Source organism: Sodiomyces alcalophilus (genome assembly GCF_042370955.1).
Source record: "Sodiomyces alcalophilus JCM 7366 unplaced genomic scaffold ACRALscaffold_4, whole genome shotgun sequence".
NCBI lineage: Eukaryota > Fungi > Ascomycota > Sordariomycetes > Glomerellales > Plectosphaerellaceae > Sodiomyces > Sodiomyces alcalophilus.
In genome coordinates, this window is record NW_027263535.1 from 2,978,318 (window position 1) to 2,994,204 (window position 15,887).

General features: G+C 39.7%; 2 non-coding genes and 1 pseudogene across 3 annotated transcripts; 1 reads left to right on the forward strand and 2 right to left on the reverse strand.

The window, feature by feature from the left end:
* The first annotated feature begins 347 nt into the window (after nt 1-347).
* On the forward strand, nt 348-422 carry ACRALDRAFT_t150. The gene has a single exon. It is a non-coding gene; the product is annotated as a tRNA-Val (tRNA).
* A 5,892-nt stretch (nt 423-6,314) lies between these two features.
* On the reverse strand, nt 6,315-6,386 carry ACRALDRAFT_t173 (annotated as a pseudogene). The gene has a single exon. The product of its transcript is annotated as a tRNA-OTHER (tRNA).
* A 2,777-nt stretch (nt 6,387-9,163) lies between these two features.
* Nucleotides 9,164-9,238, reverse strand: ACRALDRAFT_t172. Its single transcript has one exon. It is a non-coding gene; the product is annotated as a tRNA-OTHER (tRNA).
* Nucleotides 9,239-15,887: the final 6,649 nt, after the last annotated feature.

Below are 15,887 nucleotides of genomic sequence, written 5' to 3' on the forward strand. Positions count from 1 at the left end.
CTTTTTCGCGGCGGCATAGCCTAGAACGCCTCGGAGCTAGTTATGCTAATCGCCGGGGGCGGCAAGTATAACTTCGGTTAAAGCTATCGCGACTTCGAGGATAGGTAATTAATTAGAGGAGGAGGCGGAGGAGGTTATTTAACGAGCAGGCGGATATATCGGTAGAACGACTCTAACCGTAATAGAATAGAGGCAGAAAAGAGGGCTTTAAACGAGAGGCGTAGAGCCTAGAACTATTAGATTAATCGGAATAGAGTCGTTTACTAAAGCGCCGGGCTTATAACTATTAGAATATAAATAAGATACGAAGTATAACTTATATTTATTATAGACTATAAAAGAGTATAGCCTCTATAGTATAGTGGTGGTATACCTAGCACACGGTTAAGGTGACCGGGTCGGTTCGAATCCGGCTAGAGGCGCACGCAAAAGAGGAACCCCTTTTCCTTTTTTACGCTACTCGGATCCTATTCTAGGGGGCCCTTATTTACCTTAGCATATACGATAAGGGTTAAATAGGGGGCCCGTTAGACCCACCTTCCGCCCGGCTTCGCTAGTCGTTAATAGGTGCCACGGGGGAGTTAGTCGCCCTACTATAGAAAAAATAGGAAGATAGTATCGCGCTATCCCTAAGCGTGTAAGTAAAATACGCGGCGTCTGTTCTATAATATGGAAGCAGCCTCTTACGTTATTATATAAGCGTTCTGCGTAGGCACGTAGCCCGCGTTAGCTCCACCTATAGCCATAGAACAGAGAAGCTTAGGAGCTTTAAGCCCTAGGAAGCGTATATATAAGTCGCCCGTAGTAGGCCCGTAGGGGTTAGCCCTAGGGCTTACAGAAAGGCGTATAAAAAATAAACAGAGATAACTATACGCGCGCCGTTAACTAAGTATATAGTCGGCTTTAAAGCCGCTACGGGCATAAACGTTATAGGCTTCCTAGAATAGAAGCCACGAGTTTCGGATATATATTAAGTTAGTAACGGGGCCGCCACGGCACCCGTATAAGGCAGTAATCCTAAAAAGGAGGAGGGTATAGGGGTTTTTATCTAAGTTATATACTAGTTCCCTAAGTCTTATACTACGGTTTTCTCCCCTATAGACATTAGAGAAGGACCGTATAATCAGAATTCTAACTCCTAGCTACTTAAGGTAGGATAAGGATAGCGGAGTAAAAGATAATAAATAAATAAATAAAAAAGAGTACTAGTTTATAATGTTAAATATATAGGTAAAAGAGAGGGGAAAGCATTATAATATATCTAATAGAAGTACCGCTATATTCGGAGCAGTATATAACGTGGCTCTACGAATATACCTAATAGGCTTATCGGGGCATTTAGGCATAAATGCCTAATAAGTATAGTGCCTAGATTATTATAGTAAGAATTCCTATAATAGTAACGCCTAGTAATGATTTACCCGACCCACCTATAGTAATTACCGGGATATATAGAAATCCCGGGCAATAAATAGGCGGATAAACTCTACTTAAGCGAAGACGCCTAGGGGATCCTATTAGAAAATAAGAGGCCAAGGGGCTAGGGTAAAAGCTATTATAATAGCCCGCTATAAGACTAGGCTTTAGAAATAGCACGCTAAGTCCCGGCCACGCTAGTATTAAGCGGCCGTTTAGAAGAAGCTAGGGTTTAGTTAAAAAGAACTATAAGAACTAACCCTCTCCCGAAAGACCCTAATACGCCTTATCTAAGTAAGGATAGACCACAGGGACTTTAAAGAATACTATTAAAGGTTTTGTTATAATAGCTACGTGGCCTATTACGGCTACGGCGATACGAAGACTCCGGAGCACTTCGCCTACTACTATAAGGTCAGAAACTCCCGTAGATAGCTAGATAAACTCTAGTACTATAAAGATAGGAGGAAAACTCGCCGCTTTAACCCCTAGGAGACCCTTATAAAGATCCTAATAAACAGCGCGGCCTTCGCCGCGCTAGCGGATATAACTGGCTTTCTTAATAGGATCTGCCCGATCCCTTCGAATAGAAGGAGTATTAGCTAGAAGGTGGACGGTAACTAGTGGATAGTAAGATAACTATAGGCACACAGACTCCTAAGGGTATACGGCGAGACATAGGGACTTTCTTTTATCTTATATACTTTCTTTAATAACATAGTATAGATATCGTCAGTTATTATAGTTCAGGAGGCATAGAGTTAAGCGATTAGCACTATACAGCGTAGGCATAGATATATAGATATCTTACCGCCCGATATCCCGATAACAGGACGCTGCGCCAGTCTTTACTAGCCGCCGCCACGGCGTTAAATAGAAACACACACACACACACACACACATCATAGGCGAACCCTGCTTCTAATAACCTAATAGGCCACTATAATATCGTATTAGACTCGTCGTTAATAGGCGCGCTACCTAGATTATATTATAAGTAGCAGGTACCCGCTAATATAATATACTTTCTGTCTTTTAGTAATAAAATAATAATAATCTAATGTAAACATTTCTTATAGTCTCTTTATAAAGGACTAGAACTGATAATAGGACTTACTATTCTATTTTAACTAGGGGTAATTTACTCTAGCCTAATCGTTACGCTAGCACTACGGCGATAATAAACAGCCTTAGCGTAGCAATAAAGAATAGTCTCGATAATAGTAGCATCTATATTAGTCAGGTAATAGATAGTCTTTATCTAGGCCTTCACTATACTATGAATAACGCAGTCTTCTTTCCCGCCGTTCCTAGGCCTTTGATCGAATATATATAATAGGATAGCTTGTAATTAGCTATCAGTAAGTTCTCTAGGGGGAGTATCCTCTGACCGAGGGTTATAATAACTAACTAGGTAGTTAAGCGGAAGCTATAGCCTGGGCCTAAGGTTATACTGGGTTAGGGAAGGCTCTCTTCCTTCCCCTTTAGAACTTCTTAATATTAGATCAGAGCACTTAACTTAAGGAGGGCGAGCCGCTCTTAATAACTCTCCCTAAACCTAAGGAATAGGTACTAGATAAAACCATTCTATAAAACGGTACGATAGCGGAATAGTTATAATAATAGCGGGCTAGGAGTGACTAGCGGTTGATTATCGAGTAATAAAGAATAAGCAGCTAAAGGGTAAGAGACTACTATAATAGCGTCGTTATTAGATTCTATAGAGTTAGAGGGAGAGTCGCTAAGCGTAGAGCTCTCTGGTTCTGGCTTAGGACTAAGGAGAGGACAGCGCCTTAGGCTTATAATAAGGTTAAAGGAAGGACTCTACTAGGGAGATAAGCGATAAAAGGTTAAGATACTTAATCGAAGTCTGCTAATAGCTTCCGACGGTTATTATACCTATATAGAAGGGGAGGGGGGACGAATAAAATATTATAGGATTTAAATAAGGAGTAAAGGAAGCAATTATAAGACTATGAAGAAGGCCTATATATAGACTTAGGGAGGGGGTATTATAGTAAGATTATTCGTTAAGTTCTTTTAAGAAGATATAGGCATAGAGGTCCTTACTTGTAGACTTCTGGTAGCTACTTAATGGGAGGGGATTAGTTATATAATCTTATCTCTAAGTAACTAAGGGACCTTCGTTAACTAGCTAGCCTTACTATAAAGGCTACCACTCCCTTTATATACTCTAAGCTAGCCTTCGTATTCTGAATACATAATAAGCCTATTCTATTACGAATAACCACCTAGTAGTCAGCACGTAAGTCTCCAGAACCTCTTTACAGAAGGTCTCTATGGCTTATAATAATAAGACTTTTTAGTCTTATACTTAGCACTAGTAGAAAGTCCAGAGCCTTATAACACGAATTAACGAACCCTCTTTATACTTCTTATATTCTGGTTTAGCACTCCTTAAAGGAATATAATCTTCGCTGCGTTAGTCAATTCGCCGCCGCTTACTTATATAATCTGCTTTTTGAATTTCGGTAAGAATTATACAAAGCTTTGTTCCTTATATTATTAAAAAGAGCATACCGTACATACCGCACGAGGGTATTTATGTCAATTGTTATACGTATAGTCTAGATAGGCCAGGAACTCTTCGTGGTCGCGGGTAACTCCTAGGCTCCTAGTAGCATAATAGGTAGATACTACCTATTAAGCACTTCTATCTAAGTGTAAGGTAATATAATACTATATCTTGACTCGGTTATTAAATAACTTTGTATCTAGGCTAGGCTTATAGCGTATCTATTACCACTATATAGTATACTTTATTTATTTTCCGCAAAGCTTCGCGGGATATATTAAGAGCTTAGTGTGTAGGGGGCGCGATTCCTCTAGCAGTTCGGTTAAGGGGGAGTAAGAGCCGCTGGGCTAAGAGGGCCTTCTATCTACTCTCCGGGTATATATATAGGGGCTCTTTCTAAGGGTAGCGCGAGGCTAGGAGAGGGTCGGTCTAAGGTTTAGGGGCTTGTAAGGCTATTCGCTAGTTATTAAAGCAGCTGTTTTTACTAACCTATTTATTCTTATTGATATTATACTTATAATAAGTAATAACCATAATAATTATAAATATAATAACTAAGTCAAAATAAACAGTATATAGTTATAGCTATATACCTAGATGTCTACTTTATAACCAGCTTAACCTATATTATAATACTATATTATATATATATATATATATATATATACTTAGATCATAATATATATTATATAATTACACTAGGTATCGTAAATACGATATCTTGGTTATTACTTAAGCTACCAATATGGCCTGATAACCGTCGTGTAGGCTGTTTACGTAACAGTCGCCACCCAATCTTTCATGGTCTTTTGCTAGCCCCGGATTCAGGAAAAAATCCAAGAAATCGGCTCTTTACACACTCGCGAAATAAGCACTAATCCTATGGATCTACGAATTCAACCGCTTTTTGCTTGATTTTCCTCTCTTCCGCGCATATAGCCTACTATTCGTAGCCTAATTTGTTAAAAGGTTATAAGCCCAGGTTAGTAAAGAAGGAAATCAACTCTTTTTCACCCTTTTTATCCTACTCAAAATACTAAAAAGACGCCTACCTGCCTTTTTGGGTTATCCCTTTATCCTCCCCCGGTTATAGATTCGTATCGCCGACTATATAAAATCCCTTTATTTTGCGAAGATAGCTAATCGATTCGAACTGTTCGTACTAATACCACGGTTTAAAGCTCTTTATTCTTCCTAATATAGTTACCAAGAGCCGCGCTAAGAGCCTAGCTCTTTGTTCTAGATCAGAAAGAACTATACGATCGGAATAAGACTCTTTATTATAATCGGATATACTATTCCTTCATTTTACGAAGGATTTTGTTTTTAAAAAGAAAAATAACGAATACGTAGATTAAATATAAAGGCTCTTATAACTACTATTACAGGTTAACCCCGTGGAGATAATCCGGTAAAGCACTAGATTTTCCGACTAATTATATCACGTTTCTAATAGGTCCCCGCGATATTATATTTAGGTTATAAGCACCTATAGAGGTTTCTTATTTTCCTTTTTTTATCCTTAGCTTTAGATAATTTAATTATTCGGCCTTACTTTATAAATGACTCGTGACTAGCCGCTTATATATTTAAAGCTTAGCGAAACCTATATGCTAGGCTAATAAAGATAGATTACCACTTTAATCCACCTCCTAGCGCTCTGTCACGCCTAGCGGGCGAGTCGCCTAAGGCTACGGAGTAGAGGAGGGAGACTATTAACCCTTTATAGACTTAGACTATAATCTTAATTACCTAGATCTAAGAATAATAGAACGCTATTAATTAGTTACTATAAGTAATATAAAACTAATAATCTATAGCTACGCTACGCCTAGCCACCTTATCGGAAAAGACTATATAAGGCCCCTAACCGCCTGCCCGGACGCCTATACCCGAACCGACGCCCGCCTTAAAGCTAAGGACTAAGGCACTCCTATTACTATAAAGGTTTAATAGTTTTTTTTTTTTTTTTTTTAATATATATATATAGCCCTAAAGCTATAGCACGAGTCTATTAAGGAGACTATTCCTATAACGAGTATCTAGTCTATTTATATAAACTATTTATCGAAGTAAAGAAGTGGCTAGCCTGTTTATATTTAGTCCGGGAATTATTAAGTGTGTTACGCGCGCCGTAGAGTTCCCTAGGCTCTAGGGCACGGTTATAAAGGCGTGTATATGTGTGCGCTTAATACGCGTATATTATGTAAGAGCCCTACCTCCCCTAAGGCAAGGATTACGTAAGGCGTGTATCTTCTATTAGTCAGGTCGTAGACTAACTAATATGTCCCTGTTCGGGTCCCCTGTTTCGGTTCAAGGGCTCCGGGTAGTTTATACGCGAAAAAAAAAATCGCGCGCGAAGTGGGGGGAGTAGGATTCGAACCTACGACTTTACGATAAGTCACCAGGCGTACTACCACTACGCTATCCCCCCTAAGGTTTAATAGTAAACGCTTAGAGCATATAAGCTAGTCGTCTAAGATTCGTAAGAAGCTCCTTTTAGATTAATACCTCTTCTAGAGCCCTTATAAGAAGTAATACTTTATTAACGCCTACCTAAATAAAGCTCCTTGCCGTGTTATTACCTCCTTTTAGGCTATAAGCGGAACCGATAGCTAATACGATCTTAAAGACTTCTTTAATTACCTTAACCGTATATATAAGGATATTAACGAATAACTTTATACCGCTAACGCCCTATAAATATTATAATCGCGCGAAGACTAAGCGTTTAGACGCTTTATACCTGGCTTCGAATAATAAGTAGTTATTATAGGCGGAGGTTAATAGGATAATACTATAAAGATTATATTCCTAGACAGAGCTCTTAGTAATCGTCTCTATACTATGCTTATTACCACGAAACTCCCGAATAATTACTACGCTTAGGTGATAAAGGTGTAGAGTATTACTAAGAGACTTAAAGCACTCTCTATAAAACTATAGTTTAATTAAGCACCTTGTAATAGTAATAATAATAACCACGCCCGCGACTCTAACGGCTATATAAAGATAGGAGGCGTTAATCGAGTATAGACTAAGAGAAAAAAGATAAGAGAGTGCTATAACTACGGAAAGAAAGGATATATTACTAGGAAATACCGCTTAAAGAAAAAGGACGCCGAAGATTAAAAGGAGAGCCGTGTAGCTAAGGTCTCGGCGACCTCGGATAATAAAATAACCTACATAAGAGTCATAGATAATAATAAAGAGTCGGACAAAGAATAGCTTTAGTACGAAAACAGGTACTAGAGCCTACTATAAAGGAATAAAGGGATTAGAAAGAGTTTATATTTTAGTCGCATAATAGTTATTTAGCTTTTATATAAGCGCGGATAAATTAAAGTTAATTACCGCTTTTATAAATACTAGATATAACTATTATATGGCTATAAACGAATATCTTATAAAGTCCCTCCACCTCCTATTGGTCGATAAAACCAGAAGACCCTTTGCGGGGTTCTCTGATACTATAAGGTCTACTAAGAGCTCCGGTATCGCCGTATACGATCTCGAGATCGGTGGATATATATAATAACTATTCGCCTATATAATACCAGGATTAGATTATAACGTGTTCCTAAGGCAACACTGGATAAAATATAACGATCTTATATTCACTAAGCCTAGACCCGCAAAAGGCAGTTGCCCTAAGAGGTACCTTCACTATACGCACGTCCCTTTTTATTGCTTTTCGTCCGCAAAGACAGTAGTCCACAGTATAGAAGTGACTGTTGCAAACAGCGTATAACTTAATTACGTTAAATAAGCGATCGATCTGTTAATTGAATTAACTCTATGGAAATCTCTGATTATAGTGCTAAAATCCTGCCCTTATTCCTGCGGCAGGTCTACTCCCACTTTCGGGCCCGGAATAATCTGTTCCGAGCCTGCTTTGGACTAGCCTATACAACACCCCCCCCTAACTAAATAACTATTCGGCAGTTATTTAGTTAAAGTTAATCACAGGCTCCTTCTATCGATATATCACCTTCTATAACGTCCATATAGCTTCTATCGAACTTCTCTTCCAGCTCTTCTGAATATTCTAATAAGATCTCCTCTAGCGTATTTATATAGAGACGTCCCTATATATCTATTACTCCTACCTATTTCCTAAAGCTTATAAACCTTTCTTTAGACAGGACCTTTATTAGCCTATTAGCGATTATATTAGCACTTATAACGTAGCTGACTTTAATCCTTCTATACTGCTACGCCTCCTATAACTAATAGTTATATATATCTATATACTATAATCGTGTATTTAATTCAGCGATCTCCGCTATTAATAGGCGTATCGTTTAGCTATTATCGTATCGTATCTTTAGTCGTGGATCGTCGAATATTATACTTATCGCCTCTAATAACCCTTTCGTGAATATCCCTTCCTTCGAACCTTATATAAGTAAGAGTAGCTCCGCCTTTATTATTAACGTTTATTTTATTTTATTTATTATCTCTTACTCCGTTATCCTTATCCTACTTTCAGTAGCTAGGAGTCAGAATTCTAACTATACAGTCCTTCTCTTATATCTATAGGGGGGAAAACCGTAGTATAAGACTTCGGGAACTAGTATAAGATTTAGATAAAAACCCTTATACCCTCCTCCTCTAGGATTACTGCCTTATACGGGTACCGCGGGGGCCCTGTTACTGACTTAATATATATCCGAAACTCATGGCTTCTATTCTAGGAAGCCTATAACGTTTTTGCCCGTAGCGGCTTTAAAGCCGACTATATGCTCGATTAACGGCGCGCGCGTGATTATCTCTGTTTGTTTTTTATACGCCTTCCTATAAGCCCTAGGGCTAACCCCTACAGGCCCACTATAGGCGACTTATCTATACGCTTCCTAGGGTTTAAAGCTCCTAAGCTTCCCTATTCTATGGCTATAGGTAGAGCTAACGGGGGCTACGTGCCCACGCAGAACGCTTACGTAATAACATAAGAGGCTGCCTCCGTATCGTGGAAGAGACGCCGCGTATTTTACTTACGCGCTTAGGGATAGCGCGATACTATCTTTTTATTTTCTATAATAGGGCGACTAACTCCCCCGTGGCACCTATTAACGATTAGCGAAGCCGGGCGGAAGGTAGGTCTAACGGGCCCCCTATTTAACCCTTATTATACATGCTATGGCAGATAAGGGCCCCCTAGAATAGGATCCGAGTAGCGTAAAAAAGGAAAAGGGGTTCCTCTTTTACGTGCGCCTTTAGCCGGATTTAAACCGACCCGGTCACCTTAACTATATGCCAGGTATACTACCACTATACTATAAAGGCATTATTAACGTTATAACCGTTACTTATTTATTTACTCGCTAGGCTACTATGCCTCTAAATAGGCGTATTATAAATACCTAACTACTCTTTCGATTAATTAAGTTATCTGTAAAAGACGCGTTAGTAAATACCTTAATAGAGTCGCCTTTACCTAATTCTAAGGCATAGGTTTACGTAGCTAGTATATATTAAATTAAATAGTCGGCTACTTTATAATACTAATAGCTAGGGTTTATATTAAATCTATAGAGTCGAGGTACTATAAACACGATATCGGGATATAATAATATTATAGCGTATAGCACGGATCCTATCTTATATTAATAGCTTTTAATAGTAGTAGACTTCCCTGCGTATATTAATAGCTCCGCCGGCTTTATAGGACTTATAGGTTTATAGTTAGATACCGTTAATAATAGATATCCTACCCTTATAATATTTATTTATTTATTTATTTATTTATTTATTAGTTCTTACTCCGCTATCCTATATATATACTAGGAGCCAGAATTCTGACTATACGGTCCTTCTCTGATGCCTATAGGGGGGAAAACCGTAGTATCAGACTTAGGGAACTAGTATAAGACTTAGATAAAAACCCCTATACTCCCCTCTTTTAAGGCTTAGTGCCGTGTCGGGACCTTAATAACCCTGGTAGTAACTCGATATATATCCGAAACTTATAGCTTGTATTCTAGGAAGCCTATAACGTTTTTGCCTATAGCGGCTTTAAAGCCGACTATATACTCGATTAACGGCGCGCGCGTGATTATCTCGGTTAGTCTTTTTTTATACGCCTCCTGTGTGCCCTATAGGGCTAACCCTACGGGCCCACTACGGGCGACTTATATATACGCTTCCTAGGGTTTAAAGCTCCTAAGCTTCCTTTACTCTTTTATAGCTATAGGTAGAGCTAACGCAGGCTATATGCCTGCGCAGAACGCTTACGTAATAGCGTAAGAGGCTGCCTCCGTATCGTGGAAAAGACGCCGCGTATTTTACTTATACGCTTAGGGATAGCGCGATACCGTCTTCTCGTTTTTCTATAGTAGGGCGACTAACTCCCCCGTAGCACCTATTAACGACTAGCGAAGCCGGGCGGAAGGTGGGTCTAACGGGCCCCCTATTTAACCCTTATCGTATATACTAAGGCAGATAAGGGCCCCCTAGAATAGGATCCGAGTAGCGTAAAAAAGGAAAAGGAGTTCCTCTTTTATATACGCCTCTAGCCTGATTTAAACCGACCCGGTTATTAACCGTGTGCTAGGTATACCACCACTATACTATAAAGGCACCCTTATAATATACTCGCGTTATAATAGCTATATATTCCTTAAGGGACGGTCCCGAATAACCTTAATCCTAAGGAACCACTATAGTGGTTGCCCGCCTTATAGTGCGTAGTGCTCTCGGAGGCTCGGGATAGCTTATTCTAGAGGCCCGTTATTCCGACTATACCACTTAGTTATTCCGACTATAGTTTATATATACAACGCACATAGATAGAGACTTCGGAATACCAATATCGTAACGTACGGTCGCAAACCACACCAACGTCTTTTAACAAGTTAATTAATTTGATCGCGCGGATCAATTGCGTTGTATTAATAGACAAGCTCATCAGTTCGAAGCTAATAGTAGTAGTAATAATAGCGCCTCTTCCCTTCCTTATCCACGCCGCCCACGCCCACGCCCACGGCTATCTTATTCCTATAACGAGATAACGAACGCGCCGCCTCCTATTCCGTAGATTAACGACGTAGATTAACGACGTAGATTAACGACGTAGATTAACGACGTAGATTAACGATGTAGATTAATGATGTAGATTGACGACGTAGATTGACGACGTAGATTGAAGATGTAGATTGAAGATGTTGATCGATAAGGTAGTAGGAAGATTGGGTCTGATTGGAACTACAGTCGGAATAACCAAGTGGTACAGTCGGAATAACGGGTCTCTTATTCTATCTCTTCCTTAAAGTTTTCCTTAAAACCGATCACGATATCGTCTATATAGAAGAATAAGATTAGCCCAAGGCGTATAAAGCAGTAGGGCTCTTACGGCACTATCTTAAACCCGTCTCTTTTTAGTACTTCTATAATATATTTTTACTATGGTAATAAAGACTCCCGTAGCCCGTATAGTGCCTTCTTTAATAATAATAATTAACCCGGCACCGCGGTCCTAGGCGGGAACCGTATATGTATATCGTGTAGTAGGGGGGCATATATAAACACGTTAACAACGTTATATTATATTAGGTATATTAAAGCGGGCGGCGATCGCTATTAGTAATCTAAAGGAGCGGCCGGCGAGAGTGGCTATATATATATATCCTTTAACGAATCATAATATTATTAATCTCCACGGACTACTAGTCCAGCCTTATACTTCTACAGAGAGCCGTCCTTATTAAACTTATAGGTTATTACCTATATATAGCTAAGCACCTAATACCCCTTCGCCCTATCCTTCGGCACTATAATCCACGAGCCTATCTCTTTATAACTCTTTAGGTAATCCCTTTAGGCTTATCGGAACAGGATTTCGTATAGGTGCTTTTTAAGGTCTTATTGATTTCTCGGAGCGGCCGGTAGTTATTTACGGTGTATTTTACGGGGTCTCTTAAGTGCCCTTCTAATTTTTAACTTCGTTAGCGGCTTACTATTTAAATTACGGACTAATAGGGCATATCTTCCTGCGTTAAACGCAGGGATCCAGACGGGGGTACTATTATAGCTTCAAAATTTAGCTCCCCCTTGCTCTATAGGCATATAGCCCGTAAAAGCAGCCGCCGTGAGCCCTGCCTAAGGAGGGGTTTCTGGTAGAGTTAGAAGGTGACTGCCTAGGCGTTAGTAATTAATCGCGGCCATAGAAGAGTCTTTTTCTAGCTCCGGCCTCGCGGGCTCTATAAGCTCCTCCTACCGTTCCAGCCTCTCGGGCTTTATAAACAGTTCCACCCCCTAAGCCTCGAGGCCGGCAGGCGTAGCCCTTAGGAGAGGTTCGTTAACCTCGCTACCCGCCTAGAGAATAGGCTCGAAGTATACTATTATATATATTTCGGGTAATAACGGCTTGCCTTACTTAATTATATATATATCTAGTAGGCGGGTCTAATTAATAATATCCACTAGCTCTTCTTCCGTTAATTAACGTAAATAGTCCTTTAAGGCTTCGAGACTACTATTAAAAAACTCTTATTTATTAAAATAAATATTATAGGTACGGAAGATATGGTTCCTCTTAAGGCCAGGGACCTAGATACAGTAAATATTAGTTAAATCGTATCCTATAAGGTAGCCGATATAGGCCTGTAGCGCTAGTTGATTTTATAGCTTTCTAAACCTTATTAGGGCAGCTCTGGTTATAGGAAAAGCCTTATAACCAAAGGCCCGAAGGTGGCCTAGCTATGGCTTGCTTTAATAGAGGACCTTAAACGGGGTCTTGTAGCTAAGGCGCTATTTTAGTGTTCTGTTTTATATATAAGCGGTATATAAAACGACTTTAATGTATAAGAAGTCAGGTAATCGAGAGTGAATTCGTATAGCTCGTGCCTTTAGTATAATAACGGCCCTAGATCTTTCGGCACTACCGTTCTAAGCGGGGGTCTCTGCTAAAGAAGACTCTAGTTAGATACTAAATCCCTTAGCTAAGCTATAAGAGGCATTAAGAGGTCTTATTAATTCGTGTTATCAGGTTCTGGGCTTCCTACTAGTGCTTAGTACGAGCTTATCGCGTAAGCTATAGAGGCCTCTCGTGAAGAGGTTCTAGAGGCTTATATGCTAACTACTAGGTGGCTTCGTGTTTAGAGAAGGCTTATCGTGTATTCAGAATATAAAAGCTAGCTTAGAGTATATAGAGGGGGTGGTAGCCTTTATAGTAAGGCTACCTCGTTTACGAAGGTCCCTTAGTTACTCCGAGAGGAGATTATATAACTAATACCTTCCTATTAGGTGGCACCCAGAGGTCTATACGTATGGACCTCTATGCCTATATCTTCTTAAAAGAACTTAACGAATAATCTTAATATAATACCCCCTCTCTTGGTCTACTAGTAGACCTCCTTGGTTATCTTATAATAGCTTCCTTTACTCCTTACTTAAATCCTATAATATAAGCCCTGTATTTCGAGCGATTATATTAGTTTATTATTATACCTAAGAACCCGTACTTAGTAGTGAAATTAACGTTAAACCTATCGGATATATTAGTTTATAACTATATAGACATCAGAGGCCCTCTTTAACGTTATAATAGAGCAGGTAACGAATCCGCTATATCGATCCGTGAAGAATATAATCCGTATATAACCCTTAGCGGTTAGTTAGAACTCCGTGAAATCGATCGCCTACCTCTTACTGGCATAGCTTAGGGCTATATAGGTCCGCCGGCTAATCTAATAACTTATCTTCGATTAGGCATAGGCGTTACACTTTACTATTCCTAGCCTCTTTAGTTTAACGCTCTATAACTACTCTTCTGGTTACTTTATTATATTAGGGCCAGCGTGCCCTAAACAGAGATATTATGAGTTACTATTAGCTTAGCTGGCTATTCTCTTAATCGGCTTTTAAAAAGGCTTCTTATTAGTCCGCGAATAGACTAGTAAGATAGAACACTATTAACCTAGAAGAGTAGTGGCTAGGGCGTTAGTAACTGGAACTCTATAACGGTTTAGTTATAGTGGACACTTAGCTTATAAAGGATTAATCGATTATAGCGGCGTATATAATCGTTTAGCGGCTCCTAGTCCTACTAGTGGCCGTTCTAACGTATCTTCTTATTAGAGACTGGGTTATAGATAAAATCTTCATAGTAGGCTACGTCTTTTAACCGGAACTTTATCGGGCCAGTCGTTTCTTTTATTATAATAATAACGTCTTTATATCCTTAAATTAGCACTATTATAGTACCGGTGATTATAACGTTACTAGGGCGGTCTAGTTTATAATTCGTAAATCTGCTTGTATTATAAAAAACGTGGGAGGTGGTACCTAAGTCTAATATAGCGGACTACTATAAAGGATACACGGCAGCTAAGAGGGCTGCCGCCAGGGCTTCTAGCCGGCATGGCTCTACGCCGTTACTGCCGCCGCCACCGACTTCGTTATTATTATCGGTGGCTTTACTATTACCACCGACTTTGTTATTATTATTAGTAACGGCAGTCCTCTTATCCGTATATAGTCACGCCTCCTTAAAGACTTTGTTATTATTACCGCCACAGACTTCGTTATTATTATCCGTGGCTTTACCGCCGCCACGGACTTCGTTATTATTATCCGTGGCTTTACCGCCGCCACGGAATTCGTTATTATTATCCGTGGCGGCGGTCCTCTTCTTTTTATTTCGGGATCTAATCTTCTCGATAGCGCCTTATAGATCCCGGTCTATCCTAAGGGACTTCTCCACGAGCCTCCTAACTAAGTCGTTAGCTTAAAAGCCCTCTAGCGCTAACTCTAGGAATAGTATCTAATAGCCCTATAGATTATAGCCGCGCTGGTAATACGCGGGGCACTTATCCTTATTCAAGAGGGATTATCTGCGCTTAGAGCTTATTCGGTTAGTTAACTTTCCTTTAGGGTAGGCGATACGACCCCGCTAGGCTCCGCTCTAGTTGGCCCTCCCGGCCCGTTATAGCCCGTTATTATCGTTACCTTTGAGGTTTAGGGCCGGGAAGGCTATAGTTCTATAGCTTCGAGTAGGCACCGCGTTAAGCTATTCCGCCCCCTTCTTCCTTTCCGCGATAAGGGTTATCGCTATTACTATTTTAAGGTCCAGCACTACTTCCTTAATATCCACCTAGTTACCTAGGGCAGGTTATATAGCGTTGAAGAAGTCGTTAATCTAGATCTCTTTAGGGTTATTATATATACTAACGTTATAATAGTTCTAAAGCAGGTCCTGCTAATCGTCTAGCTAGGCGGCCACCTTCCTTAGATTCATAAGCGGCTTATTTTTATAAAGGTCGTAGTTCTTCTAGGAGTTTTTTATATAGGTCGCGATATAGGGTACGGCGTCGGCTTATACTACTATAGAGATCTTTTCTAGAGTTATGCCCTTTATTAGGGCCTTCCGTCTCTTCGCTATAATAGACTTTTCTACCCACTTAAGTATACCGTTAATACCCTTCTAATAGGTCTCGTAATCCTTACTATCCTCTTTATATCGGCGGTAGTCTTCGGTATAGGCGGCCTTGCCTATAGCCGTTAGCTCGGAGATATTAGTAGGTTACCCCTTAGTATTAGCGATAGAAGCGTAGGAGGTAAATTCGGGACGGGTAGCTCGCTACGGCCTAGGGACTAGATTATTAGGGCGTGGGAAGTCCTAGACTCTATTACTACGGGCCCTGACTTCGTAGAGGCGTTACTATAGCTCCTAGTCTTTATAGCTTATATAGATAGTCGTATTAGAGGTTATCGTTATAGCTATAGGCAGCTTAGCGTAAATAGCTTTAATAGGTTATTAAGCAGAATAAGACTCTAAATTATTATTTTATTTATTTATTGTCTCTTACTCCGCTATCCTTATCCTACCTTAAGTAGCTAGGAGTTAGAATTCTAACTATACGGTCCTTCTTTAATGCCTATAGGGGGGAAAACCGTAGTATAAGACTTAGGGAACTAGTATATAACTTAGATAAAA